The sequence below is a fragment of the Sus scrofa genome, chromosome 1 (genome assembly GCF_054392235.1).
Source record: "Sus scrofa isolate SSC_HxYL_T2T_F1_AM1 chromosome 1, Sscrofa_HxYL_maternal_Yorkshire_Landrace_v2.0, whole genome shotgun sequence".
NCBI classification, from domain to species: domain Eukaryota; kingdom Metazoa; phylum Chordata; class Mammalia; order Artiodactyla; family Suidae; genus Sus; species Sus scrofa.
The window spans coordinates 215615824-215642951 of NC_139383.1; the positions used below are offsets into that span (position 1 = coordinate 215615824).

Genomic DNA, 27128 nt, shown 5'->3' on the forward strand with positions numbered 1-27128 from the left:
TCCCACACACATTTCATGTACTCTAACGCATAATTTACTCTATTTCCTACGATCCTGCATCTTGGTAGCCTGAAGCATTTGTTCATTTCAGATGGTGAAGACACAGCTCAACTAGTGGAAAGTCAAGTGGCTAGTAGGAATAGTAGTATCAACAAGTTCTTCTGCCACAACTTGAGACCAGAATCAGTTAGCTCTCCTTATCTACTCAGGTCCAAGAAGGCTTGTTTTTATCAGAGAGCATGCTGTCGTTGAAAGGGAGGTGAGACTTACCTTGCTTCTGGAAAGAGTTAGGAAAAAGAAGCTTATCACCAATGGTCTTTCAATTAATCACCATTTAAAGGGAAAACTCTGTTCACTTATTCATGCACTACTGAATAAGACTGTGGTAGAAGCCAACTTGGTTTATTCTGAATATACCATTAATGACAATACTATGTTACAAAATAAAATAAATTCTTGATAAATGCTAAACCAGACAAAAGACTAAGACATAAGGCATAAATTAGGACTGCCCTGGGGAAACAAGGGTATATGGTAACCTTACCCTTTACATATACATTTTGGCATAGCGCTATATAACAACATATGCCTAAAAAAGGAAAATTACCAATTTCCTTGTGCCAAGCAGAGAGACAAATCAGATTCAAACATCTGATTAGCTAGTTAAATATACAAACATCCTCAGAATCAACCTTCCTTCCTTCCTTAATCTTTAGCCTGACCCAGGAACAAAGTTAACTTCTTAAAATGGGCATCCTGAAATCTTAATTTTAACAACACTATTTGATCTATGATAGTCGTTAAGAGAAAAGCGATGAAATAATCAAGGTTTTTTGTTTGTTTTTTTTTTCTGGATGTTTATGTGTCTCTGTCTCCACAGGGTTAACTTGACAATTTTCCCATTCTAAATTTTTTAAATTCCCACCAGTAATAGCCTTGGAAACCAATTCAGTTCACTCAATGTACTATGAGATGAAAAGCTCCTTGTGAGAAATGTCTGTTCTACTAAAAGAAACTCCATCCCCTTACAAGAAAAGTTCATAAAATAATAATACACTCATGCTAGTTTTTGAGTAAACCAAAATTACTAGAAGACTCTCTTGATTTACAGTGAATCTTCAGGGTGGGGGGGATTATTCTCTTAACTAATCTATAGGAAGACATGATCATAAAGAATATAGTAATATCCCATTAATCAACATATATCCACATGAAATTTTCCAGATGAAAAAAGGTAACTATTTACCTGTCTAAAAATATCAATCACTTCATGGTATTATAAAAATAAACATGTCAAACCTAATTCAGTCTTCTCTTAATGACACAAGATCAGCTTTATGTTGAGTTTAGCATCACAGTTAGTTCCTAAAATAATGACCCAGGCAATTTAAGTGTCCATTTTTTTTTTTCCTGTAAAGTTAGTTTTCATTTGGTGCTAGTTTTTCCTTATCACTGTTTTCCCTGAGGTTCTAGAATTTCATTTTTGTTTCAGGAATATCTGAGTCGGCTCCAGGGTTAGTGTTTTGTTATTCCCATGAAAAGAACTGCATGGTTTTTACAGCAGGTAAGACCTATCTACTCTTTATACTTCCTTACGTGTTCACAGCTTTGTCATTGCCAATGTCTGTCTGAGATCTGACCTTCAGCAATGTGGGAAGTTAGGGTTTCAGTATATTTTACACAATGGTCTCTCCATAACACTTTTATTCCTATGGAGAAGTGAAACTAGGATGTATTCTGCACCTCGTTGTTAGGTGTTTTATGTTCATTACCTAATCCAAAACTCCATGTGAAAAGTTTGTGGTGACTTTTTAAAGACAGATTGGAACTAGTGGTGCCAGGATTCACACCCTTATCAGGCAGCCCCCAAGCCAGTTCTCCTTTCCCTAGGATGTGCTACTCCATCCGGCTGACTTCTGCTCTGTCTTCTCTCTATCCACCTCTGAAATCCTGGAGGGGAGTGCTAGGTTAAGATAAAATTAAATTTCTATCAAGTTGAAAGCTACTATGATTGCCAATGTGTTTGATACTTTTAAAATCAGATTTCTTTAAAGTGAAAGAAGCCCCCAACAACAACAACAACAACAACAACAAAACCTTAAAAGGAGTTCCCATCATGGCTCAGTGCAAACAAACCTGACTAGTATCCATGAGGGTGCAGGTCTGATCCCTGGCCTTGCTCAGTGGGTTAAGGATATGGTATTGCCATGAACTGTGGTGTAGGTCGCAGATGTGGCTCAGATCTGGCATTGCTGTGGCTGTGGTATAGGCCAGTAGATGCAACTCAGAGTTGACCCTTAACCTGGGAACTTCCATATGTCTCGGATGTGGCCTTAAAAAAAAAAAGACATATATACACACGTACATATGTACATACATACATACATCCACACATAAAGTGAAAGAAGTCTTTCCAAGTTCATCTTTCAGGGAGATGAGGGCATTCTTGATTTCCTAATTAATTGAAAGGCTGGCAGGAATGCTTTGGGTTTTGATTCTGGTTTTGGCTTTGGAGTCTATGGAGAATGGACTATTCTAAGATTCCCCAGAGGCAGAGAGAGGGCAACAGCCAAAAATGCCACTTTGAAATGTCCCCAAGCTACTGTCCTATTATTAGCCCTCCTGCAGTGAACAACCAAATGCTCAAATGGGCAAGTAGCGTGAGCAGAGGATCTACCTGATGACAGAGGAACTTCTGACACTTCCAGGGATAGACAGACATAATTAATGACCATGACGACAGGAGCCCAGGAGTTGGGTCAGGCCAGGTTGCTGACGCCCACAGATACCACCTCTTGCTGGGCCTCGCTTTGAATCATACTCTCACAAGCACCCTTTGATTCCATGTATCATGATCACTAAAATAAAAGACTGCATCATCCTAAAATATTTTAGATTCTTGGTATGTATGCCAGACCAGACAAACCCAAAAGTAGAGTCAGAGTGTGAGGCCTGCTAGGAACATTCTTCCTGGAGAACATGCCTATTTTAATTGTGCACCATTTGTGTTGTTTCTGTAATAAATCTTCAGATACTATTTCTGTACAATTCTATTTGGAGAGGATATATTTCTCTTATATGGAACAATCTTACTTCAGCCAAATAAGAAGTTATAACTGTGAGTTCTAGTTAAATAAATAAAAAAATAAGCCTCTTAAATTTTATATTATACATCAGTATTTGAATTTGCAATAGGCTCAGATTCCTTTCATTAGCCATCCTAAATCTTATACAAATAAAATCTGTAGAACTCTAAAAGGGAGCATTTAAATACCATCTCCGATTTGTATACATTTTATAGTTCTGGAATGCTGTGATGATCATTTCATACTTTGCTAACACTCTGTAGGAAGAAGTATGTTTTAGAAAATGAGGAAAAAATTAACAAGCTTCCAAGAAGTTAGGCAGCAAATCATTATCTGTGACTGTCAAGAACCAATGTTGCCCTACCTTTAACACAGATGTTTTGGCTCTTCACCTCTAAGCAGTTTCACCTGAAAGAGGGCAGTCTGCCATAAACACTCAGGAGACCGTGATGTTTTATCATCAAGGTAGATTCCCTGGGAATAGACAGGTCTTAGAAATAGACCAAGCATCAGACCTGTAAGGATCAAATTAAAGTGGCTACAAGTCCCACTTTATACTCTCCCTCCCCCCATAAACATGATTTCTCCAGTTCAATAGCACTAATGCTCCAAGTTTCATGAGTACAAATTGATTTCATTCATCTTTGATCATTTACAGGAAAAATACTTGCAGGATGTGTAGTAGTCATAAAGGCATCAGAATGAATTAAAATTAGTAGAGATGACTTAACATATCACTTAGGAAGATGCAAAGGGATGGGACAGAGAAAAGGTAAGTTGTGAGGTAGTTAGGGGTGGACAGTACAGACTGGTCAAATGAACAACCAATAATGCCATGTAACAAGATGGGTGGAGGGGCCCTCTAGGTAACCATTCATCACAGAAGGACATACATATGTCCACTAGGGAACTCTAAAAGAAGAGAGGGATTAAAGTGAAGACAGTAAAAGAAAGTTTTGTTTTAATTAATTTATTTAGTGGCCACACCTGCAGCATATGGACGTTAACCAGGCAGGGGTCAAATCAGAGCTGCAGCAGGCCTACAGCCACAGTAAAACCAGATCTGAGCCCCATCTGTGACCCATGCTGCAGCTTCCAGCAACATGCTGGATACTTAACCTGCTAAGCAAGGCCAGGTACAGAACACACATCCTCCAGGATACGATGTAAGGTTCTCTGAGACACAATGGGCATGCCAAAAGAAAGTTTTAAACAAACCTTTTCCCAAATCAATAATATGGTCTAGGCTTTGGATGGATAAGCAACAAGGTCTTACTGTATAGCAATATAAGCAGGATGCTAACATAATTAATTAGCGGAGGCCTGTATCACAGTAAGACTTGACCAAGAAAGATATCCAATACCTCCTAAAAGTATTTTCTTTCCTTTGCAATATGATATGATTATTCTGGAGAATAACATGAAATGGCCCTTTGCTATTTTAAGCAAGATGTGAATATTATTTAAACAACAAGATGTTGGCTGATGCCAAACCAAATATACCATGGTCAGAAGTGTGACTTCTCTAGAGCCACAAATGCTGCAAATAAAAATGTCATATTAAGAGAACCAACATGTTGTTGCCAAGGGGGAAGAAGGGTAGGACAGGGAAGGATTGGGAGTTTGGGATTAGCAGAGAAAAACTATTATATCTAGGATGGATAAGCAACAAGGTCCTACTCTATAGCACAGGGAACTATGTTCAATATTCTGGGACAAACCATAATAGAAAAGAATATGAATTAATATTCTTTCATTCATATAATATCCAAATGATAACTGAATCACTTTTCTGTACAGAAGAAATTAACACATTATAAGCCAACTATACCTTAATTTTTTTAATGTGTTATTACATCTAAAATGACTTTGACCAAGTATATGCTTCTTTAAGTATTTTTCCAATCAAATGAAAAGTAGAGTCAACGGGAAGACATGTGTACTATGACATGCACTCTATTCCAGGGGTTGTGGAGTGTGTGCTGAGAGACCACCGGCTTGAGAAAAGTGTAAACTCCTTAGAAGACTTGAAAAGACCTTTCCCACGTCTTACCTGCTTCTCTTTCTAGCACCAGGCTTCCTTCCACTTTCCGTAGTACAGCCATTTGACTGCTTGCTATTCCTTGAACTAGCGATGTTGAAACTATGTCTGGAAGAGGTCACTTTTTATTTTAATGCCATTCTTTACTGGGCCAACCTCTAATCATCCTCAGGAGTCAGCCTGGTCATTATTTGCTCAGGGAAGCCTTTATCAACATTCTATACGAGGTCCTTTTATAGCTCAGTATCATCAGAGCAAAATACTCATCTCATTTCATTGTATTGTTGGTGTAGGTTTTCTTGACTAGATGTAAGGTAGACAAAGGCAAGGATCAAGTCTGTATTTTTTTCTACTCCAGTTCTCCATCGTTAGCACAGTTCTTCACATGTACTCAGCATAACAAAAATTATTTGTTGGATAAGTTAATTTTTTTGATTCAACATATATTAAATGAGCACCTACTAGTTGTCAGGTATCATCCTAGGAGCATTATTATAATAAAATAGTTTATGACATGTACATCATTTAAGTTTATGTCCCATAAGCTTAAATATGAGTGAGAACAGCAGACAATGAAAATAAAGAACCACATTAACTATAAGGAATGTTAGAAAGTGGGGAATACTATAGGGGAAAAACAGAACAGGGTAAAGGGAAATGGGTGTGTCCAAGGAAAAGAGGTTGCAATCTTAAAAAACAATGACCAAGGCAGGCCTCATTGAGAAGATGGCTCTGGGAACAGACTTGACAAGGTGGTGAGGGAGTAAACCATATGAGTCACTCACATTCCAGACAAAGTAAATGGACTGCTTTCCCTGACATAACTTATCCTACCATATTTCCTCCCCTCCACTGCAACCCCTATAGAACAGGGACACAATCTGGCCTTTCTGCCACCCAACTTTACTGCCAAGGGGAAAGGATAGGCCCAGTTCCATTGAAGCCTATCATTTTTCCTCTCCCTGTATAAGCTAAGAATCTTGGAAGCAGAGCAATAGCTTTGGGAATTGTAAAACCCTTTTTTTTGTACAATCCTTTGTTCAGTAACACACTAATTTAAGCACAATTTTTCTCTGATGAAATGTGGATGGTTTTAATTATTAAAATAATTATGATCACTTTGATCATCTTACCAACTCTGGGTGAGCCCAAGGTCACTGGGATCAAACTCAAGACAATGATTACAGGGTACAGTTACAATACTGGATAGGGACTAGATACCACAAAACAGGCAAGTTAAGTCTAGAACATTCTGACTACCTGACCAAGGAGTTTAAAATTTATTTGTTAGGACATGAGGAGAGACTGAAATTTTCAGTGTAGCAAAGAATACAATTTTTGTGTGGTAGTATGAAAGTGAGGCTTGAAGTCTTTAGGATAACTCCAATGGGTAGAAACTAGAGAAAAATAGAAACCAAACCACCTATGTAATTTTGGTAGCAATAGTTCAAGTATGAGTTAGGAAGGGACTAAGTCAGAGTGAAGGGAGTATATCTGAAAATGAAGGCATGAGTGATAAAGAAAGAACCACCAGGGCTTGATGATTTGGATGGAGAATGAGAGAAAATTGCTAAAAATGGTATGAAGTTTTGAGCAAAGGTCACACAAGTAATGGTGGTTTTCTTCACAGATGTACAGAGATCAAAGGAAAAGCTCGTTTAACAGAAAGGAAATACAATTATGAGCTTATATATGCTTAAGTTAAAATCCTGGGGAGAAATTCAAATGGATATTTCTTTTTTTTATTACTCAAATGAATTTATCACATCTGTAGTTGTATAATGATCATAACAATCCAATTTCACAGGATTTCCATCCCATAACCCAAGCACATCCCCCACCCCCAAACTGTCTCCTCTGGAGACCATAAGTTTTTCAATGTCTGTGAGTCAGCATCTGTTCTGCAAAGAAGTTCAGTCTGTCCTTTTTTCAGATTCCACATGTCAGTGAAAGCATTTGATGTTGGTGTTTCACTGTATGGCTGACTACCAACATTTTTAGCAACATGGATGGATCTAGAAATTATCATGCTAAGTGAAGTCAGCCAAATGGATATTTCTAGGAGTCAGATAGAACTATGGAACAGGAGCTTAGCAGAAAATTGTGAGACAGAAATAAAGATGGAGGAGTTACTTGTATAAAGTGAAAGCTGAATCATGGGACTAAATGAAATAACAAAGAGAGTAGAAAGAAACAGCAGAAGTGGATGAGAGATATAAACTTGGAGCCTATTCATATTTAAATAATAGAAAGTAGAGGTGACATTGAAACCAGAGAGGGGATCATGAATAGAGATATTAGAATTAAGATAGCACTGTGTCAAAGCAGATGAGAGAAAGAGAAGAGTTAGAAGGACAGAGGGTCTAGTTTGTGGATTAGACAGTGAATGTTTAAAAAGAGCAGTTTTAACGGAGCCATGTGGCAGATGCTGAGGAACAAAAGGGTCAGGAAAGTGAAAGAACAGGTGATAAGAAAGTGGAGGCTGGGAGTTCCCTGGTGGTCTAGTGGTTAGGATTCAGCAGTTTTACCACTGTGGCCTAGCCTCAATCCCTGGCCTGGGAACTGAGATCCCACACCAAGTCACTGCACATCATGGCAAAAGAAAGAAAGGAAGGAAAATAAAAAGAAAGTGGAGGTTATTTTCTCCAGAAGGTTGATAGTGAAAAGGGTAAAAAATAAAAGTATGAATCCAAAGGATTAGGAATTCAAAGAAAACCCTCTGCGGTTGCCTCAAGATGAGAAAGGAAACAGTATCTTCATAGAAAAAAATGAGAGAAATAAGGAAGTAACTGAAGCAAAAGAGATGTAAGTACTAGAGAGAAACAGATTCTTTGAGCAAGAACTGTTAGCTTTGATTTCTATCCTCTTACTCTGAGAGAGGAAAAGAGAAAAGAGGGAAGGAAAATTCGAGGAGTGAGTACACAGGCAAAACATGAGTTATAGAAAAGGACTTTAGGACAATCTATAATAAAGTGGAAAACAATCAATAAATTGTATTAAACACCTACAACACTGTGATACATGGGGGACAGACATAAGTAAAAGTTCCTCTTTCTTCTTAAAAGGAGGGTAGGCTACTGGGTCCAAGATGGTGGATGATTGTCACAGTTGAAGTGCAAAGTTGGAACTAAGGTCAATGGATGATGAGAGTAAGAGTAAACTGAGGACTAAATACAAAAGTTGTTTGTGTGAAAGTTCAACCCTGGACACTACATTGAGAGGTGTTTCCATTTTTTTAGTGGAGGGCTACTAGCCCTGTGTCCAGGAAACAGGCAAAAGAGAGGGGCCTTCTTTAAATTTCTCTTTCTTTTTTCACAGATGAGTATTTCCATCATAAGCAGATTTTGGACAACTGAAAGATCTTTGAAAAAAAGTAGAAACAATGTGCCCAAACCACACTTACAGTACTTAGTAAATTTTATTAGCAAGTCATTGCTTTTCTTTAAAGTAGTACCATAAGAACAGATCTACCTTGTTAATAAGCCCTGGCCCAGCTCTTAAGAAGAGTATGTTAACTCAATCTGAAAGAATATTATTTACTAGTTTTGAAAAGTAATAGTGAATGTCATTGGCAGCAGAGTCAAATGGAGAATGGAGACATCTGTGTGCCATAGGCTAGAAGGGTCAGGAAAAAGGAAACATGTTCATATTAATTTAAAATACAGTTTTCCCTTCATTTTAATTTTAGAAAAATTACTTTGTTTTAATGACCACAGAAATCATAAAATGTTTATAATTAGCAAGACAAAGAAAACTATTAATCTATTTTTACTAAGACAAAATTAAGGAGTAAACTATATTAATGGATCTGATCAATTTAAGATGTAATCAGACACAAAATAATAATTTAAAACAGGAAAGAAGAAAGGGCGGAAGGGAAGACCTTTAAATAAATACTTATGAAGGAAAGAGTATTTTAATTGAATATCTCATTGTTTTAAGCAGTAAATATTTTCACTTTTCTTTCTGCACATGACAGTTTCATAAGTTGAGATGCTTAAGGAATTCAATTTAACCAAACTACTTTCTTATGAAGTCTGTACATCACTACACATTTGAATGTTCAGATCATTTAGCAAATTTCCTGTTTGCTTTCATGGAAAATGAATAAACTAGTCTTTGAAGAGACATCGGAGCATTTATTTGGAATTTTTATACAAGGAAAAAGTATACAAGTGTCCTAAATTGGAATATTATGCACAGATGGCCACAATCCACTCAGCAGGAGAAATCTTGGGAGATGATATGCCATAATACTCCTCCATTCCCACCCAATGAAAATAAAATCCCCAAACCAACAGCCACCCTGGCTCCATCAATGGGAATGTAAATTTAAGTGTTAATGAACTATGTACAGGGCATTTCCTGGAGATTAAGGGTAGTCTGGAGAAAGTGGATGATCTTGGGGTTCTTAACCCCATCTGGTCATTCATCCCCAGAAAATATTCCACCACAGTTTTTCCTTCTCTAATTATTCTCCAAAGAAAAACACATTAACAAACAAACAATGTCCTAAATCAGTGGTTCAGAAAATGTAGTCCTGGGAACAGCAGCATCAGCTAGAAAGTTATTAGAAATGTAACTCCTTGAGTCCCTCTTCAGACTGTTAAACCAGATATTATAGAAGTGGGACTCAGCAATCTGGTTTCACAAGCCCTCCAGGTGACTCTATTGCATCCTACAATTTGAGAGCCATTGTCCCAGGTAAATTCCTAACTTATATACACATAATAAGTTATCCTGACATAGAGATATAGAAATCCATAAATGTAAGAAGTACTTTCAGGAAGCAGTCACTTCAGAATGACTTCCAAACCAGTCATACCACTGAGTGACTAAGTCACATGAAAAAAATGTTAAAGACACAGGGGAAGGGAGAAGGAAGGAAAGAGGACCAGAGAAGGAGATCATGCGCCAGGAATCAATTTCTATCTACCCAAGAAATCGGGCACCATATCCTGTCCATGGATAGGATGGTATCCACACCCATGGATAGAATGGTAGTCCAGAACCCAAACGGTCAAATAGTAGATGCCTTATAGAGGAGGCAATTCTGGTTTATGTTCACAATGGAAATAATTTAGCATAGAGATATAAATCATGATTCTGTGTGTATTTGAGTTATAAAGGTGGTTCACTTTTTAAAAATTGCTTTTCCTGGAGTTCCCGTCGTGGTGCAGTGGTTAATGAATCCGACTAGGAACCATGAGGTTGCGGGTTCGGTCCCTGCCCTTGCTCAGTGGGTTAACGATCCGGCGTTGCCGTGAGCTGTGGTGTAGGTTGCAGACGCGGCTCGGATCCCGCGTTGCTGTGGTTCTGGCGTAGGCCGGTGGCTACAGCTCCGATTCAACCCCTAGCCTGGGAACCTCCATATGCCGCGGGAGCGGCCCAAGAAATAGCAACAACAACAACAACAACAACAAAAAGACAAAAAAAAAATATTGCTTTTCCTTTATACCATCCCTTAGTAAAAGGGCATTTTTTCCTATGTAATATATTTGAAATTTATAAGCCATGTATGACATACATAAAAATCAGATTTAATACAATATTCAGCCTTCCTCACACAGATCCTGTTATTCAACTAAAAAATCGCATCGAGTTTCATGTATGCTACAATGTGGAAAAAGTAGTGAAAGGGTCAAGAATTAGTATAGGATTTATGAGCCATGCCCTCCTTAGTTGGCAAGGAGGGAGGATATAATGGCAGCAGGGGCAATGATGATATGTGATACCTGCCTCTGTTAAAGCACTGGTACTCAGTAATGAGACTGCTACATGGAGGAGAACAAAGGACAGAGGCTCTTGCCTCCTCCTGGGCCTCAGTGCTGTATCTCTCCCAGCCAGCTACTCAGCTAGCTACGACTTCCCTAAGGACACTCTGAGGGAGAGGTGGTGCCCAAGTCCAAGTTCAACCTCCAATTCTTGTCTTTGAGTTTCTGATAGTCCTTCCTGCAGGGTTACAGAGAAAGTGCTGAACCAAACCTAGCTCTCCAGGGTAGTGATCAGTACAGGATGGGTGTTTTAGACATACCCCAGACTCCCTGAAATATTAAGAGAACAAAATGAGAAGGTGAGTACCGTGACTCCTATAGGCCCTGTAGAACCCTATTCTCTTTAATCTACCCCCCACTGCCTTTTATCACCACTTTTATGGAGCTGTAGGTCTAAGCCAATGATCATTCATTATGAATATTCTTCAGAAACATCCTTGATGACCACCTCTGACCTGTTCATTAACTACCAGGCCGGTTTCTGATTACAGTTTGTCACAAATGTTTATTATCTTCTTGTTCTGAAGAGACAGGAAAGATTAAGAATGTTCCAGCCTTAACATGAGGCTCCACATCTGTAATAAGCTTAAAATAGTGTATAAATGGCAGAATAATTTCCTGGCACAGTTCAACTTACAATTAACGAGAAGACCCCCAGATAGATTAAGAGATACCCATCTTCTTCTAAATACTGCCATGTGAGGAGTTATATAACTAAATAACTTTTTATCTATAATAAATGGTTATTAGAGCTTTGTTAATAATTGTTTTCTAAAGGCAATGGAAGTTTATACTTGCACCACGGAGCCATGACAACAATCACTTGTTTTGGAAAGAAGGGATAAGGGTAGATATTTCAGTTTGAACTACACATTTACATTCTGAAGCTGTTGCAATTAGTAAAGTGAAGTGCATTTTTCAAATAAAAAAAAAATTAATCCCAAAACTAGACAAAAGTTACAGGTGGGTCCACAGGGAAAAACAGTTACACAAGCATCAACTTGTTCTGTTCAGGCACTTTCCCCTGTTTAAATGATGTCTTTGCAAACCACATGTCAAATATCACTACTACACAGCATTTAAAAATGAGATGTTAAAATAAAAATTTACTGTGAACCAAACGACTCTTGCCAAAAGAGCTAAAACTGGATTGCAAATTTCAGAAAGCTGCGGCAATGTTAATCAAACCTGCAGTCCAGGTCTACAGGTTTGCTTCTCAAACTTTGCTGTGTACATCCGTCACCGGTCAAAGCACAGCTTGCTGGGCCCAGCCCCTGAGGGTCTGACCCATTACACCTGGATGATACCCAAGCATTTGTATTTTTAATTAGCTTGCAGGTGATGTGGACACTACCAGTGCATAGCCATTTCTGAGTGTATCACCAGGCTTTCTGAAGAGAAAATCAGGGTTCCTGTTATAACAGCCCAAAGCATCTGTATCTTTCTCCTTGATATAATTTTTGCAACTGTAAAAGTGACAGTGCCAATACGATTGAAAGACTCTAATGCTTTGCTCACTCTTTCACCAGTAGCTGAGCAGCAAGAAAACCCAAAATGATGTCTCAGGAGCAAACAATGGGGTGGATATACATTTCAATAGGTCCGTGCAATGTCAGTCAACACTTTCTCTGCGGAACCCAGGAAAACATGCTGACAACTGACAGATGTCTTTAATAAAACCCAGAAGTCTGATAGTAACAGCCTCCCAAGGCTGAAAGTCACATATGCCCTTACTCCACATCCCAGGAACCTGCCACCCCCATCTCAGCTCCTTCAGAAGGAACATTAAGTAAAGCTGTGTAACTATTTATTGAGTTGTGTCTCCAAAGTCTTGGTCTCATGGTGGCATTTTGTACAAAAAGAAAATAAAAGAAAGAAAGAAAGAGAGAGAGAGAGAGAGAAAAGAAAAGAAAAATACATAGAATGTGCAAATAAAAATAATGAGGTTTGTTAAATTCTTCAACTTCAAGTTAGTACCTAGCAGTTTATCATAGCCCTGGAACCACAGAGAATACATGAATCCCTGGCATGTTAATACCTGATGAATTGACTAAATTACTCATCTTTGATGTTGCCACTAGAGATTTCTTAGTGAGAACTTGGTTAGTCAACCTCATTTTTAAAAGGTTTTCATTGGGGGCTATCACTTGGGGGTGCATAATGCGTGCGGCAGGGGAAAAGTGGGAACTCTCTGTACCTTCCTCTCAATTTTTCTGTGAATCAAAAACTACTCTACGAAATAAAGTCTGTGAATAAAAGGTATTAGTTTCAACACAAAAGTGACTAATGTTGTGACTTATCTTTTTCTTGGCAAATCATGACTTCAAAACAACCCTCTTTTGCATGGGCCAAAACATTACTTAAATTAAGAGCTTGAAATCCACATCTTACTCATACTGTGTACAAAGTTATAAACATCAATAAGGGGTAGGGGGCTCAAGCTATAGGATTAACCCTATTTTACCTTACTCACACCTTCTCCCTAAAGTTTTAGGGCTTGAGGCCAAAGTTTGTTTGTTTGTTTGTTTGTTTGTTTTTATAAGTAGCGTTGACTCATAGTGTTCTGTCAATTTCTGCTGTACAACACAGTAACTCAGTCACACATATATATGTATGACCTCATTGCTTGTCCAGTCTAAATGTAATAGTTTCAGGAATCCCCAGGTTGCCTCAGAATGCTAGCCTGGATCTTCAGTAAGTATTGCTTGAAAGAAAAGGGTCATTTTAAAAATAGATGCCTAGGAGTTTCCATCATGGCGCAGTGGTTAACAAATCTGACTAGGAACCATGAGGTTGCAGGTTCGACCCCTGGCCTTGCTCAGTGGGTTAAGGACCTGGCGTTGCGGTGAGCTGTGGTATAGGTCACAGACGCAGCTCGGATCCCGCATCACTGTGGCTCTGGCGTAGGCCGGCGGCTACAGCTCCGATTGGACCCCTAGCCTGGGAACATCCACGTGCCGCGAGAGTGGCCATAGAAAAGGCAAAAAGACAAAAAATAAAATAAAATAAAAATAGATGCCTATACCCATTACTACCTGCAACAGACTAAAGTCCCAGAAGGCAACATGCCTGCTTTCCAAGATGGGCATAGTGAATATACCCACGCATGTGTGTGACCACATACCTACACACATACCTACAAAGGCACTCAATGCAAATGTGCCCTTAGTCACTCATTTAACAAATTTACATTCTCACCTGCTTTACCTCAGCCTCTTCATGATGTCTGTGATTCAAGGTGCAGACTCTGCAGTCAGATTGTCTGGGTTCAAACCTGAGCTCCACCTGTCATCAGTACTATGGCAACGGATATGTTTCTAGACCTCAGTTTCTTCTAAAAATGTGATTAAGAATGGTACCTATCTATGGTATTTGTTGATATGGGACAAATTATTCCAAAAATTAGTAGCTGAAAACAGCAAGGAGTTCCCATTATGGCTCAGCAGTAACCAACCTGACTAGTATCCATGAGGGCGCGGGTTCCATCCCGGGCCTCGCTCAGTGGTTTAAAGATCTGGCATTGCCATGAGCTGTGGTTAGGTCACAGGCGTGGCTCGGATCTGGCGTTGCTGTGGCTGTGGTGATGCCAGCAGCTGCAGCTCTAATTCGAACCCTAGCCTGGGAACTTCCACATTCCTCAGATGCAGCCCTAAAAAGACAAAAAGAAAAGCAGCAAACAATTATTATCTCATAATTCCTTTCTTTTTTTTTTTTTTTGCCTTTTTTTTTTTTTTTTTTTTGTCTTTTTGTCCTTTTCTTTTTAGGGCCACACTCATGGCATATGGAGGTTCTCAGGCTAGGGGTCTAATCGGAGCTACAGCTGCCAGCCTACACCACAGGCACAGCAATGCCAGATCCGAGCTGCATCTGCAACCGTCACCACAGCTCATGGCAACGCCGGATCCTTAACCCACTGAGCGAGACCAGGAATCAAACCCACAACCTCATGGTTCCTAGTCGGATTCGTTTCTGCTGTGCTATGATGGGAACTCCTCATAATTCCTTTCTATTATCAATCCAGTTGCAATTAACTTAGCTTCCTGTTCATGGTCTCCCATCAGGGAGCCAGCTGTTGGCTGGAGCCACCTAAAGACTTGCCTGGGCCCAGGGGAAGATCTGCTTCCAGACTCATTCACATAGCCACTGGCAGGCCTCAATCCTTCAAGGCTTCTTTATAACAGCTGGCTTTCCCCAGAACAAGATGCAAAACAAAAGATCAGGGCACCCAGGATAAAAGTGACAATTTTTTTACAACTTGAAGGGGATACCTCATCACTTTTGCAATATTCTGTTAAAAATGAGTCACTAAATTCTGGTCACACTCAAGAGCATAAATGCCAGCCGATAGGAACTATCTTAGAAGCTGCCTGGCACAGTCCTCCCTCTGACTCTCAATGATTCACACCCCTTGCACAAGGAAAATCCAGGCACCCCCTCCCACAGCTCCCAGAAGCTTCATCCAATGACAGCATCAACTCAAGCCCAGAATCTTTTTATCTAAATCAAGTCCAAGTGTAGCTGATCCCCCTCAGATTTAATTCCTAAGTACTTCTCTTCAAATGTAGATCCTAAAGAGAAAAGTTCTCTTCCCTACATATGCCCAAAACGCAATGGTGATACAAATGTGGAATAACCATACATGTTCCTGTCCAAGTGGGGATAAATGGAGGTACAGAGTAGTCACTGGTCCAGAGGAATTCTGAAATCAAGACATGGGAGTTCCCATTGTAGCTCAGCAGAAATGAATCTGACTAGTACACATGGGGATGCCGGGTAGATACCTGGTCTCTCTCAGTGGGTTGAGGATCCAGTGTTGCCTTGAGTTGTGGTGTAGGTCACAGACGCAGCTCAGATCTGGTGGTGTTGTGGCTGCGGTGGAGGCCAGCAGCTACAGCTCTGATTCGAACTCTAGCCTGGGAACTTCCATCTGCCACTGTGTGGTCCTAAAAGCAAACAATAAAAATAATAAAATCAAGACACGAAAATGTTGAGAGCTCTCTGATTAGGTCTCAAGGCCTGATACTCATTCTCCATGGCTCTCAGCTCTGTCCTCCAGGCTCTAGGCTCTAAACTCTAAGTTGTCTTTCCCTTTGTTCAAGAAAGGTAGTATGTGTTTGCAGCCGAACAGCTCTCCCAATAGAATTCTGAGGGTCCAGAAGTGTTCATTCTGTCCTCTGCTCCCCTCAGTTCAAGCTTTCATGTTTCTGCATGGGTAGCTGTTGTAAGACCTTAGTGAATCTCCTGTGAAGCTACTTGATTTCCCTCCATTAGGCAAAAGTTATACCTACAAATCTCTTGCAAATTAGTCCCTTTCCACCTTGGGTTGTCATGGAGATGGTTGAAAGACAAGAGCCTGAAATTTCCAGAGGCACTATGGTTTAAAAATAAAGAAAAATGAATAATATGGCTGAATAGTATACTGAGGCATTATATTTTATCTTTCTGAGGCCTTAATAAAAGGATTATAGTCACAACCTCAGCTTCATTTTTAGATTAGGGTTTTCTAACAGTGTCCTGTTTTTGATCTTTGCTTAGAAACCATTTCTTAATTTTAGTATCATATGCCATTTGCAGAGACTGAAATTTTTCAAAATCATTAAGTCCTGGCTCTTTTTTATTTATTCCTTGATTTATCTCTCTCTTCTTAGTTACTAAGAAGAAATGAAAAAAAAAAAAAAAAAGGAGTTCCCATTGAGGCTAAGCGGTAATGAACCCCAACTAGTATTCATGAGGATGTGGGTACAATCCCTGGCTGCGCTCAGTGAGTTAAGGATCTGGTGTTGCCACGGGCTGTGATGTAGGTTGCAGATGAGGCTTGGATTCCGTGTTACCGTGACTATGGTGTAGGCCAGCCAGCAGCTGAAGCTCCTTTTCGACCCCTAGCCTGGGAATTTTCATGTGCCATGGGTGAGGCCCTAAAGAGACAAAAAAAAAAAAAAAAAAAAAAAAGAGAGAGAGAGAGGGAGAGAAGAAATGGAACACCATCTTCATCTTCAATATTTGCTTGTAAATCAGCCAGTAAATTAGCCCCATTTTCTATTTTCCACGAAACTACAGGCCACAGTGTTGCTAAACTTTCTATCACTAAGGAAGTTCCCATCCTGGCTCAGTGGAAATGAATCCAACCAGTATACATGAGGATGTGGGTTCAATCCCTGGCCTCGCTCAGGGGGTTGGGGATCCAGCGTTGCCATGAGCTGTGGTGTAAGTTGCAGACTTGGCTCAGATCCCGCATTGCTGTGGCTGTGGCACAGGCTGGCAGGTGTGGCTCTGAATCAACCCCTAGCCTGGGAACTTCTATATGCCTCAAGTGCAAAACAAGCAAAAAGAAAGAAAAAAAAATTCTGCCACAAAAGGTCTCATTTCTTACAGTATTCTTCATTTTCTTGCAATTTCTCACCTGCAGTGTCCTCAAAGCCCCAAAATCTGTAAACAACATCCTCAAGGTGCTTTAAGCTTTCATTAATATCCTCCTAAAAGTCATGCATCCTTCCTAGTGTCTGCCCACTACCCGGTTCCAGAAGCACCCCCACTTTTTATGTACTTGTTATAACAATACTCCAGACACTGAATGTAACTATTGATACCTAATGATTTTTATGCCAAAACTTAATGGCTTTAAACAAACCTTTGTTATATCAGTTTCTAAGGTCAGGAATCTGAGGCAGCATAGCTGGCTTCCTCTGTCTCAAGATCTCTCATAAGGCCTCAGTCAAGTTGTTGGCTGGAGCTGTGGTCTCATCTGAAGGCTCCAGTGGGGTGAGGGGGGATTTGCTTTGCAGTTCACAGAGACAGTTAACTGGCATGCTTCAGCTTATTACATAGGATCTTTAAATGGCATCTGGCTTCCCCCATAGGGATCAATCAATGGGAGAAGGGGGAGGGCAGGAAGAGTAGGAAGAGAAAGAGGGAAGAGGACAGTGACTGGAAGGAGGAGGGAGAAAGAGATAAGGGTGTGAGGAAGGGAGGGAGGGTACTAGAGCCCGAGATAGGATCCAAGAAGAAAAGCACAGTCTTTAATCATATCTTTATTAAATATGATTCTTCGATCATGTTCTATGTAGTCTATATATCCCATGCCATATTCACACGAGAAGGAAATCACTCTTCATTAGAAGAGAGTCCCTACAAGGAGCCTATACTTTAAGAGAAAGGATCACACAAGAGCATGAAGGCCAGATATACGGATCACTGGGGACATCCTTACAGGCTGCTTATTGCTCTCTCACAGATTCCTTATGAAAACTGAGTTAAAACATGAAGAATGCTTAATACATTATATAGTAAGTGCCATATAAGTGGGCTTTTATTCACAGTATTACTGTTTTTATTATGATCACCTTAAGTAGATCATAAGATCACTCAAACTTATTTCGTAAAGGGCTACTCGGTAAATATTTTAGGCTTCATAGGCCACATACAGTCTCTGCTGCATATTATTCTTTGCATGGGTAGGTTTTTTTTTTTTTTTTCTCCACAAAAATACCAAACCCATTCTTACCTCAAGAGCTGTACAAAAAGAGGTCACAGGCTGTATTTAGCCCACAGGCCACATTTTTGCTGATTCCTGATATTAAGGCACAGTTTTCAGGGCAACAGAGAGACTGGTATTCTTTATATCATAAAGTGTGCCATTACCTGTGCACTGATCTGTTAGGTATGAGGCCATTTATCAAATAGACATTACTTTACATGCCAGGAAAAGGCAGCTTGTTCCTGAAAGGAATGCCACAATCCTTCTTTGCCAATACAGCTTTAATGGGGGCAAGGAGAGAAACAGAACCATATAAACTAAGTTAGAATCTGGGAAGTTGGATATAATTACCTAAGTTGAAACCCAGCCAGTATATGGGGTTGGGGGTGGAGTTTTGCAACCTATTAGACTCAAGACAAAATTTGATCATGATTTCATGGTCAATTATTAAGACAGAGCTTCCAAGAAAAATGCTTGCAGCCCACATCATTAGACCTGTATGCAGTTTTGGTGCCAAATCTAAGAGAAGAGCCAGAAATGCCACACATAGGACTGCATAGGTTGGGGGGAATTGAGCTCTAATTTCCTTGATGGTCTAACCTAAGGCCTAAGAATGATTTATTTATTTATTTATTTTTTAACCAACTGGCTCCTTCAACTGGGGGGATTATAAAATGAACTCTCAGTACTGAAACTGAACAGGTATTAAAAACAGGGTCTAGAAAAGCAGGATACTCCCCCTGCTGGATTTAGGAACACAGAGGCATGTTCAAAAACAACAAAAAAGGAATACTTGCAGTTTCTACCCATCATTCAAAACAAATATGAGGAGCTCTGCCATCTTTTACACAATCACCACCTTATATTTTTGTAAAACTTTTAATTCTGCAAAGAACATTAACAAGGTATTGGGCCTGAATATTATTTGTAAGCTGTAACTAGCTATAATAGAGATGGAAAATAGGTATTATCTTTGTGCCAGATCTGACCTTGGTAGTCACTACATAGGCCACAGTGTTGAAAGGGTTTCTGAGTTCATGCCTGTGCTTAACCAGAAAAAGAGGAGATATAATATATTAGTAGTGTCTTCCAGAGACAGGGTACGAGAGGATAAAATAAGAGTATACATGCTAGGGAGCTCCCTGGTGGCCTACCAGTTGGGGACTCAGCATTGTCACTGCTGTGGCTCGGGTTTGATCCCAAGACTGGGAACTTCCACATGCTGTGGGCACAGCTTTAAAAAAAAAAAAAAAAAAAAGTAACGCTAGGCGTTTGCCACCCAACTAGTACACAAATGTGCAGTGTTACTATCTCCTCCAATGTATTCATAAATAATTCCTAGAAAAAAGTATCATTTCAGTTACCAAATTCTACTACAAAGCCAGCTTCCACAGTTTGAGTATACTGATTTTAAACTTGACATACGAAACTGATAATTTAAACTCAGAGACCATGTCCTGCTGGCCATCTCCCAATTTGAAGTTAAATTTAACATCATAATTACTGACACAAATCTTTAGGTACTTTCATTTACATGGCACCTGGGATAATCACCTCAGGGAATTTTTTAAAAATACAAGAGAGTCTCTTACTTCTGGAATAGTTTTATCCCAGAGTTGGGGTGAAGGGTGAGAAGGAAGAAATAGAAAAAATACTACGTACATCAGATTCTCTTCAGTATGAATTTGCAAGTCATGTATCTTGCAAATGCTGTTGGGAAAAAAATTATTTACACATAGGACCCTTTGTTCCATGATTCTACAAGTCTAATAAATGTAATAGAGTTTATGTCATATCATGTAGACCATCATCCTGCAGATATAAGACTTTTACAGAAAAGTATGATAAAAACTACCTGTGTCTATTGACATCAAAAGCAGGGGCTCACTGATGCAAAAAGTCAGGACAATGACAAGAACTTTCTTCCTAGTCCACCCAAGTCTGTTAGCCTACCAGGAAGCTGGGTACTCCAGTATTCACAGGCACGTCAGTCCTGAATTCAGTGGTTCCTAATTCCATTTCTACTTCTACTAGAAAGATGAAGCAGCCATCAGAATGAATAGTATATCTGGAATCTAATATATGGCACAAATGAACCTATCTACAGAAAAGAAACAAACTCATGGACATGGAGAACAGACTTATAGTTGCCAAGAGGGAGGGGGAAGGAGTGGGATGAACTTAGAGTTTGGGGTTAGTAGATGCAAACTATTGCAGTTGGAGTGGATGAGCAATGAGATTCTGCTGTATAGTCCAGGGAACTATATCTGATCACTTGTGATGGAACACGATAGGGAAGAGTGTGAAATGTATGTATAGTCTGGGTCACTTCGCTGTACAGCAGAAATTGACAGAACACTGTAAATGGAGTATAATAAATTTTTTTTAATTTTTTAACACCAGATTCCCTCCTACTCCCTCCCCCTCCCAGCTATAATGGAAAAAAAATTATTTAAAAGAAATTTAAAAACAGAATGAATAGACATTCACTGTGCCTCCTCTGACTTTCCTCCTCATGTTCACCTCATGCCAGGAAAATTCCTACCTATTCAAATCCTTGAAAAACCTACTAGATTATATCAATTATCAGATTCTATTCACTTGGCATATAAGGCTATGCAGAGGGCATTGGATTTGTCATTTAATAAAAGCTAATCATTCAGCCACTATACTTTAAGAGATTGTGGATTATGTTACACAAAAGAGCTTAATTAGCGACTGCATGTGGCAATAGTTCTAAATCTCGATCACTCATTAGAAGCTCTTTAGGAACTTTTGGAAAATACTGAGGCCCAAGTCCTTCCCAAACCCAAGGTTCTGATTTGATTGGTTTGGAGAGGGACGCGGGCATTTCAATTAATTGAGGTCATAGGTATTTCTACTGAGTGGCCTGGGATGAGAAGCACTGGTTCTATCCCAGGGGAAGACTGTGAGAGTCAGACATGCCTGAACTCTTATTGTGCTCTACTACTTAATAAGAACAGAGTACCAGGAATATTACACTTTCTGAGACAATTTCATCAACTGTAAAATAGGAATGCTACCCATCTATCTGGCTAAGTCACAGTGAGGCCCAGGGCAATAATGCATGTCAGAGGAGTGACACTGTCCTTGAGACACTGGCAATTTGGAATAAATGGCACTAAATAATAGCTGCTCCAGGAGCAAATGCCTCCATGATTAATTGCCAACGTTTGAGTGACCTCAAGGCAGTGGCAGGAAGAAGAAGAAAAGAAGGCTATTAATGGAAGCTAAAATTTAAACTAATTTCCATCAGCGTATGAAATGAGGTCATCTTTATCATGTAAATTCCCCAATTCCCTCTAGCAACTTTCTCAGGCCATTTATCATCCTTTGGTTAGATCCCTCAGGGCAAAAGTAGAGAGGGAGAGAATATAAGCATAGATGCATCTGGGTTCCAGTGCTGACTGCTCAGCCAATGGGCATGTGGCCATGAGCCTGGGCTGCTTATTTTCTCCCCATTTCAGCTCCTTAAGCCTATAAAATGGAAAGATTCATACCTGCCCCCTGTGGATGTTGTGAGGGTTAAAGGAACGTTTCAGCATACTTTTGCCACACAGTGAACATTCAATGAATACTACTTCCGTTATTGATACCACTTTCATTACCACCTATAGGCTGTTCCTGACATCAACACTCTAGGCTAATTTTATCATGTTTTTTCTTGATGCTCACTGTACTTGAGTTTTATTCATTAATAGAGAAGGGAAGGCCCTTCAGAACAACTGATTTTCCACAACCTTCGTACATTCCTAGAAATGACTCTGAAACACAGAGAAAATGGTTCTGATGTATTTGGGTACCTCAGCCAACACCATTCTGGATGATTGAGACCCAGATTGTCCATCAGCCTCCACTGCCCCTTGGCCTCCTTACTATTCCTCTGCAGGCAATTCCCACTGATCCAACATGATCCTCTAGCATTAACAAGTTTGCTTTGAAACCCACAGTTAAAATGATTTTGCCTGCAGAGATTGGCTGTGTGAAGATCTCAGGCTGCAATTCTCTGGGCCCTTCACACATACCTAGCTTGCATTAGAATTGTTGAGTTCTGAATGCACCCAGGTATAATCCCCTCAGTGAAACCATTTTCACTAGGCTGTTTTAATATGTTATTGCTGGAGTAATTCTAGGTCTGAGTTCTCTCACTAGTGGATGAAAAGAGATTCCTATTAGGATGTTCTGTGAGTGAACAAGAACCACTGTTTTGCTGATATTTCCTAAAGAACCAAGACTTCCAATCCCAAGTTATGCTTTAATGTGGCTATAAGTGCATCCCATGAAGTGATTGAAATAGTATTGAATGCTCACATAGCACTGGATTTCAGGTTCTGAGTGTGACTTATTAGCACCACACCTTGCCAATAAAGCACTGGTCCTACTTATAAGGGTCATCTTTGGATTGCACACAGCCCTGTAGCCACAGCTTGGGGTTGGGGAGAGGCAAGAGCATAAATAAGACGTGGAAAAAGTGTAGTGAATAAACCTCTTTGTCTTCAGAATATGATCTTTAGTGCAGTTTTACCAAATATGCTGGACCATGTCCTTGACCAATGGTTATTTATTGAAGATGGCAAGAGACAACTTTCTAGGAGCATGAGTTTCAAATGCTTGGGCAAAAACCCCTTCCGCAATCTTTTTTTCCCATGATTACCGACTGATGAAAAGTGACCTTTCAAACCTAGGCTTCTAATTCTTAACCATTTTGTATTCGGAGAACATCATCTGTTGAGTCCTAACTCGCAGCATCTCAGTAACCATGTGCTTAAGTGGCAAAATGAAAGACGTCCCTCCATTGGAAAGGAGGACAATGCTTTGTATAGCTAGAAGTAAATGCTTTCAACTTTTTAAATTAGAATAAGAGAAGAAGGGAATTTTGCTATGGGAAGTGTTATGGACTGAAAGTCTGGGATCCCCCAAATGCAAATGTTGAAATCCTAACCTCCAATGTAATCGTAATAGGAGGTGAGCCTTTAGCCTTTAGGAGAGGGTTAGGCATGAGGGTGGAGGCCTCATGAATGGGATCAGTGTCCTTATAAAAGAGCCTCCAGAGAGCTCTCTCAGTGCTTCTACCATGTGATGACACAGCGAGAAGATGGCCATTATGAACCAGGCCCTCACTAGACACCTTGATCTTGGACTTTACGGCATCCAGAACTGTGAGAAATAAATGTATGTTATTAAAGCCACTCAGTCTATCAAATTTTTGCTATGGCAACCTCCAAAAACTAAGACAAGAAATGAAGGAGGCACTAATTGGTTCCGCTCCATCGTTTTTCAAATGGGAAAATTAGAGTTAAGTAACATGACTAAAGACATCATTGCTTGTCACAACAAAAACAGGGACTGAAAAACTAATTTTTCTTCCTTAAGGATGTCCTCATTTAAGGTTTTAGAGTCCCTTTGACTTTGTTGGTAGCTCCTTCATTTAAAAATCTACAAAACTTTGTTGCTCTGAAATTTCACTTAAATATTCGAGGTAAGGCTGTACACACATCCACCTCTCAAAGTTAATAACATATAAAATTATCAACCTCAGTCAGCCTACGCTCTGATGAACACATGGTCCTGAAATCTAGGTATCCTTCAGAACACTGAAAAAGCATGCGATTTGGAATCAGAGACCTGGGCTGGAATCAAAGTTTCATCAATCATTAGCTAAGAGCCCAAGGGCAGGTACTTCTATCTGAGGTTGAATGTCCTAAAAGGAAACCATCCCTCTTTACTTCCTTGGCTTAGTCAGTTTGAAACGGCACAATGTATATGAAAGTGCTATGCAAGCTACACATAGAATGCTGCAGATGCATAATTGTTACCATCATTAGCAATTATTACTTTGTTAATACCATTAGTTCTAGCCATTCAGTAAGTACAATGGTAGGTGCTGCGAGGCCAGGATGTGTGGATTGTTAAAATGAAGACTTTAAGGTACTTAGAATCTCAGGGTAAGAGAAACAAGAAAATAGAACATCACAGTATTATGTGCTGAAATGATAACTGCTGTATGAGGAAATCGAGGAGGTGATAAGGAGCTGTCATGGCTTAAGATAACTACCTTGGAACCCAAGTCCTAACTGTAAAGATACCTTTCTGCAAATGCCACTTCTGAGTAAAAATTATGTTATGAACAGTAAGTTCCCTGCCATTCTTTTCCCCTTTCTTTCCAGGCACAGAAAGTATAAGGCGGAGCAAGAAAAACTCAGTGCTCTCTTTCTGATGTTTATTCAGTCAGCTATGGAAGATGCTAGGGAGGGTCGAACTATTCCAGAGATCTCTCAGTATCATGGGAGAAGCTCATATCCCACATTTTCCCTCCTAACACCCACCAACGACATTTGTAAAGGCTCTAGGTTTGGGTCCTCTGCCACCTGTCTCAGTATTCCCTGAGAAGCCCTGTCTATTCTCTTTCCCCGCACTTTTAAATTCCTTTGTTGGAAAGCAACATTCCCGTATGAGACTTGGGCTCCAGGACAAGCCCAACCCAGAGAAATGGGCAAAGGAAAATAGACTCTGTGGACACAGGCTGGCTTCAGTGCTACTTCCAGACCTACAGCTAATGCTTCATAAAAAAAGAGAGATTTCAGTGACTCAGTTTGCTGATCGCTTGCCTAGAGGCCATGCCCTAAGCATGTGGCTGGTTCCAAGTTCTCCAGATGTTCTTGATCCTTATTGGAATGCACATGCCAGAAACCCTGGAAAGCAGCAGCCTTTTCATAAACGCAGGTCTGACTTGGTGGTCAGATGGGAGCCATCTGTTAGAAGGCACCACCCTTCTTACTAGCCACAAGGGCTTGAAGGTCAGAGTTCTTGGGGATACCCTTTCATGGTGGGGTTCTCTCTGATGAGCCAAGACAAGGTTTTGTGACCACGGTCCCACAGGGAGCACCTGCAATGTTTGGATCCTTGCCAGGGCATACTTGATTCTTTCTCTCTAGAAAGGAACCTCCTTGCCCCGATGGCTGAAGACCCCAATGGGTATTTTGGATTTCTCAGTGCTAACACTGGGGACATTTTCTTAAGAATGGTGCCTTTGTAGCAGAGGGAACCCTGCCAAAGCCACATACCTAACTCTCTCTCCAAGTGGTGCCCCACCCTCGTAATTCTAGGCTCCTTTCTCCACATGACTCAAGTGTTGTGTTGTGTCATGGAAAATACACTGGGCTAAAAGTCAAGAGTCTGGCTTTTGTGTTACTCACTTGTGTGAGCTTGGACAAGTCACAGAATCCCTTTTGGCCTCAGGTTTCCCATCTGTAAAATGAAAGAGGTAGGCTAAGTGATCGTACCACTCCTTTGAGCACTAAAACACCGAATGTTAGATGTCTTGTCAAGTCTCTTCCCTAGCCGATAGCTTCACTTAGGTCCTGGACTCTGGCAGGCTCATGACCCATCTAGCAGAATTGTCAAGACAGGGAGAAGGCAGATTTCCAGAGTCAGTGACCTCATCTAGACCTGCCTTCTCTAATCGTGAAAATCTAAGTTCCAACAAGGGGGGAGGGGAGGACAGCTGCCTGCCATCTACCATCCTTTTCTCACAGTCATGAGAGTGACCTCCACTCCTTTCAGGGGGTAAATATTCAGCCACTGGGTCTAAGTGTTGTTTTCCTGTCCCATTCCCTGGCTCAGTGAGAGTTTATTTAAGTTGCTGAAAATTTTTTTGTGTTAAAATCCTTAGCCAATATTTGAGTTGATGATTAGGGTAATAATTCAAACAAAAGTTTAGTGATGATTTTTCATAAATATTAGCTCTTGAATCACCTTCAACTTAATCTCATCGTTGGGGAAGATCTTTCCTGACTTCTATCCGTTTTTGTCCCCCAATCAAACATTAGTTCTAGGCTGTCTCTAAAGTCTTGAGAACTTTTCAGCACTTTCAGGTCCTTTTGTGAATAATTTTTCTCATTACTCCTCTTGAACATGTTTTTACCATTCATAGGATACCTAATACTGTGTCATAAAAAATTTTATAGTTTCCATTCCACACATGCTTCATGTCTTTGAGAAACTGACTACCTAAAGAAATTGTAAACTAATCTAAACAAATGTGGTATACCAAAGGAACTGTATATCAAGATGCAATGATCACAAAAATTTCACGAGTGAAATTAATCGTGCGTTATATGTATGACATATAAAGTTGAAAGTATTTGGGTACATTGCAAAGCAGTGTTTGGGTTTGGTAATTATGTAAAGAATACCCTGAGGTCTAGGATTATGCTGACCAAATGGAACAAATCTAGGACCCAGAATCCCATTTGGCTAAGACAGCCCTCCACCCACTCTGTTAGGCTTGCACACAGTTCCTGAGCTAAGAAAGAAGAGAAGCAGCACTGTAGATACTTGCGGGTTTCTTCTTCCCTAGTGTCCTGTGGAACTGATACCTATCCCTCAGCAGATGTTAAGTTTTGGCTTCAGAACCTATTCACTGAGTTCATTATTAACCTCTCCCAGACTGAAGAACACCAGGACAAGTCCTTACAATCTGAGTATTTTATAGAATTAGACTATTTGTGGTTTAATCCTTTATTTGCATGCATTCCTTTTCCAAAAAAATTATTTTCCCTGGTGTTTAATGTTCCTGTAACAATCCCTCCAGACTCTAAAGCATATCATATCATTTATACGTAAATAATTATATATGTGTGCTTGTGTAGACAGAAAACTTTCTTGCTGCTCCTATGCTCTTAAGAGCCTATGCTCTTTTCTCCCTAGTTTTCTGGCAGTTTTTCTATGTA

General features: G+C 40.0%; 1 protein-coding gene across 9 annotated transcripts in view; it reads right to left on the reverse strand.

Moving 5' to 3' along the window:
• The window catches only part of ADAMTSL1 (ADAMTS like 1), a 1005193-nt gene that overhangs the window by 888753 nt on the left and 89312 nt on the right, over window positions 1–27128 (reverse strand). The window contains exon 1 of one of the 9 annotated variants that reach the window (XM_084984378.1): window positions 25593–25644. The exons of the other annotated variants lie outside the window; for them this stretch is intronic. The gene's annotated coding sequence lies outside the window, so the exon portion shown is untranslated. Of the gene's footprint in view, window positions 1–25592; window positions 25645–27128 lie in introns of those variants that run through there. 9 annotated transcript variants of the gene reach the window in all.